We start from the raw sequence: 4,626 nt of genomic DNA, 5'->3' as shown, positions 1-4,626 counted from the left end.
TGTCATTTTGGTCACAAAAACATTTCGGTTTCAGTTGGTTTTTAGATTTTGTTCTTAATGTTTTGCAAACTGCATTAGGAAGTGGACAATGAGATTAGCGGGCAGCATATCTGCATACAGTCCTGCTGTAATTATTTATCTTCAGAATAATCACATTATGATGAGCATATGGCAGTGAAATGAACTCGGAAAGCCAGGGAAGTCCAACCTGCCCAACCTGGATGCACTGTCATATTAACAGTTCTTGGTGAACTTCACTGCAGACTAATCCATGTTATCAGTGAACCGGTTCTTAATTGTGGATAATCCACATTATTATCCAACTGGCATAGGAAAAGGAAAATGAATAAAGACTTAATTAAGACTTTATTATGATCTCACTGCATAAAAGAGGATGTCACTAATTTCTATGCATATGGCTTACACTGGTATTCCTGACACAAAGGGTTTCTATTCTGTTAGGCATAAAAACATTTTATTCTACTGCAAATTCAGTGTGCTGTTGATTTTGTTATGAAGAGGATGTTTTGATGAATGTCTGATAACTAGCTGCAGTTTCACAGTTAGCATATTTTCCTGTCACACCTACCTTACCTGCGGAAACGTGCCAAAATAATGTGCAAAAATAATTAATCTCTGCTTTTTCTTGAGAAAAGTTTCACTATTGATGCTTTGAAATGGGGATATATTATGAAAGTCAAATTCATACAGATTTTTCACGATAATTACACTTTTAATACTATTTTTCTACATTGTCAGTGTGATTTGAAATGTTACTCTTGGCTATGCAGTTGTCCCAAATGTCTGCCACTGTTCGCTCTCAGATGGCGGTTTACAGGACCAGTTGCCTGGACACTGTTCTCTTCAATTTGTAGATGTAATAAGTCCAGGTCTGTCAGCTTTGGTTGACTGAAACTGAAAAACAGAAGCAGAACACAGACAGTGTGCTGATCTTGGAGAAAAGCCATTTGCACTACGTGTCACACCAAGTGTATTTTGCTGTATGTTAATCCCGTGCACTTTCTGCCTTTTAGCCATGTAGATACCCTAGTTCAGTCCCTTTTAAAAATCATAATGTGAAATATCCATCCATCTCTCCATCCATCCAAACTCCTTATTCCATATAGTGTAATGGGGATAGTATATGTTTGAGGGAAATTAAACAGGTGTATTTTATTTTTGATGTACTACTCGACCGCCCAGGGTTGGTTCCCGCCTGCGCCCATTGTTCCCGGGATAGCCCCACCCCCCCACCCCGGAGCGCAGTTGGGATTAAGTGGTTTCAGAAAATGGATGGATGGCTAGATCTACCGCTTTCTAGATTTTACTCGTTATACTTTTGAAAAACAAATCCAACAATAAAAATAATAGTCAGGTTCTCCTCCCTATTTGTCTGATTTAAAAGTTACATTTTCCATGCTGCTACAATCAGCAGCTGAAAAAACCTGAAGTTCACCAAATACAGAATACCAGCTATTTTTATGTCTGGGTTGCAGACACAAATATAAAAATGTAACAGTACTTTTTTGGTTCCCAGCAATATCTGCTAGACAAATCATCTACCCATCCAACCATCCATCATCTTGCTGTTTATGCTGATCTAGGATGTGTGTGCGGTTGGGGGGCACACGGCTGGGATATACACAGGCTGCCAGTGAGATACAATTATTTCCTCCAAAATAAACACAGACATGGGATTGTAATCCAAACATGTTAAAAAAAAAAAAAAAAAAAAACGTTATTTGGTCTGGTGACTGATATTGTGTGGAAATTTATATCATGATTCAGGAGGCCTCATCTTAACACCAGTTAAGTCAGATTATTCCAGTCAACAACAATGTCTGTACATTAGCGTAAGCGGACATGCAATGCTAAATGCTTCACACAGTAATTGCACAGTAATTGAGTACTATAACTTTGTGTAAAATCACACTACTTAACCCCAGAGCATCTGTTTCAAATCCCAGAGTGAATAGGTGTTATGTTTCTAACTGTAAGAACGATCTATCTTTGGATCATACAGATAAAGAAAAGAATTTACATCATGTCAGTGACGGTGGACATGTGCCTAATGTACCTAATGTACTTAAAGCTTGTATTTCTACACCTTCTGGTTAAGCTCATTTAAGTATTCAGTGTATGATTAATAGTAAAGCCATGTTTACACCTTGAAGAATCAGCAGACGTTTATCAGCAGGTAGCACCAAACACACTAATTATATTATAGATATTAAGGCACATATTAAAAATAAGGGCGGCACATAGGCCTCACTCCTCCATGGTTATGGGTTCAAATCCCACTTCTGCTCTGTGTGTGTGGGGTGTGCATGTCCTTCTCACGTCAAATGAATTATTAATATTTTTATCTGGCCGAGATGTTTGTCAGAATTCAATATAACTGTTTTATTTAGTGAAATTCACCATTTAGGAAAGTCATCCCTTAATGTCAACTGGTATTTTTCAAGAATAGCCAGTCGGACTGAAAAATGAGCCTTTCAATAGCTATATTTGTATAACTTATCCAGTTACATATCCAAGGCCTTCAGGAAGCAATGCAGCTGTAGGTTTCTTGGGGTCAATCTACTATTTCTTGCCAGTGATTCAGGCCACGGTGCCTGTCCTGCCACACTTCAGTTTTGTAGTCTATGGACAGTGTAAATATTTAAAGACTGCTCTCTTACATTTTGGCTGGAGTTCTGCCAATTAGTTATTATAACAAAACTGGGCTCATAACCTGACAAGTACCTGGGATAGAGTTTCCGCAAGTAGCTGGGTAACAGAGTAACATTTCACTAATACCTTTTTAGTATTTAGGGTGTGACATTAATTAAACCTTCCCACCTTAAGCAGACACTCGTGCCTGTAGTCACTTCAGAAGAATAATGTCTTATAGACAGACTTAATGAAAAACCAGACTCAATTCCAGGCCAATAAGGTACACATTAAAGTACATTTTATTACAAAATGAATCTTGGGTTATTTAAAAATTTGTAATACAGAGCCTTAGTTGTTCCACCTGTTTGATCCGATCACCCCTCTAATGCAGCGTTGATGAAATGTGTCAATAAGCGTCAAATCCATTGCAGACTATGCCACAACCTCTAGTCTGAAGTCTGTTATTTCAAATCCAAGCTGGAGCCCGGTGTGGTAAACCTGAGCAAATAGGTAAATCAGCAAAATTTTCACGTATAAATAATAAAATGCACTGTATAAAAGCCTATCTGCCAAACTTCAAAGTATTCATAAAATGCACATTCTTGTTGTTCATATTTATGTGTGTGTGGGGGGGGGGGGGGGGGGGTGAATGTTAACATAAATTATAGATTTTGCTTGACAGGAAGGACTTTTAAGGTTAGGTGGCTTCGGAGTGGGGGGGAAGGATAGGGGCTTTTAACGTCTACCAGCTAGAAATTCTTCCTTAGCAACAATAAAACTATATTAAATGTACCTTGAGAATGAAATATAAAATCAGTACTTTAACCATCAGCCGGACACAGTCAGTGTCCCTCAGGGAAACTTGTCCTATAAATCTTTGCTTTTGTTTAAGATAAATATTTACAAAGTGCCATTTACGGACATACCCAGCTCTGGAATCATGTCTAGCGAGTGTGTGTTATGTGCTGCACAGCTCATAGTAGGAGGGGTGGAGACCCTGGGCCCCGAGGGCCAGTGCCTTATACCTTTTAGAGAACATATTTTAATCAGCTCTTGACTGACATTTGAAAGACTAGGTGAGGTGACTCCCTGTACAAATAATTATTTCAACAAAGCAATTAAGCACTGACATTGATTAAAAACCAGCACGTCCTTTAACACTTCAGGACAGACCCACTGTGAGAAATATGGGGTCTTCACTGAGAGATCTGCACAACCAAGTTTTCCACATATGATTATGGCCATTAAATAATTGCGAATGACCCATATGTAATACGCAGTAAACATTCAGTGTCCTACCGCCTAATAAATAGTGTAAACTGAACGGGGACTTTAATGATCCATTATAGACCGAATACATTATCTGCATCGAAAATTTTCACAGGGTGCGGCGGTATACTTCTTATGGAATGGAATTTGTCTGTGATTTCCCAGATACGTACATATTTTACACAATTAGTGTAAAAATTAAATATATGAGATTCACGTTCCATAAAGTTGTTCTTACGTATTTCTCGTTAACGCTTAATGTAACAAAATTAAGGCGATCTGTCATTTTCAACTTATCTGATATAGAGATATGTATAGATACTGTAGATAAGCACCGGGACGTTTGACTACATTATACATACCCGCGTGTGTGTAGAGGAATATTTTCTGTATGTCAATGTTTAGCCGGAGGATAGAAATTGTTTTCCTCAGGACAATTAACGTCTAGTAGGTACAACTGCCGTCTGCTCACGCACAATGTATGAAGTTCACAGTTTACAGTGTGTCCTGTCAATTAAATTCCAAAGCCAATAGGTCTTTGAGAACAGCCCACGCCCCACCTTGGGAAAACCTCAATGGAGTTATTGGTCAGCGGAATACTTTTGTCCAATGGCTGCTGGCACCCTGCCTGTCAACTTCCAATCAGACGATCGCAGCTCGAGATTGTAGCCCGCCCCCTCGCGTCATTGAGTGGCTGTACTA

The sequence above is a fragment of the Brienomyrus brachyistius genome, chromosome 9, assembly GCF_023856365.1.
Source record: "Brienomyrus brachyistius isolate T26 chromosome 9, BBRACH_0.4, whole genome shotgun sequence".
NCBI lineage: Eukaryota > Metazoa > Chordata > Actinopteri > Osteoglossiformes > Mormyridae > Brienomyrus > Brienomyrus brachyistius.
The sequence above is the reverse complement of the archived record's forward strand: the minus strand, read 5'-3'. Positions refer to the sequence as shown.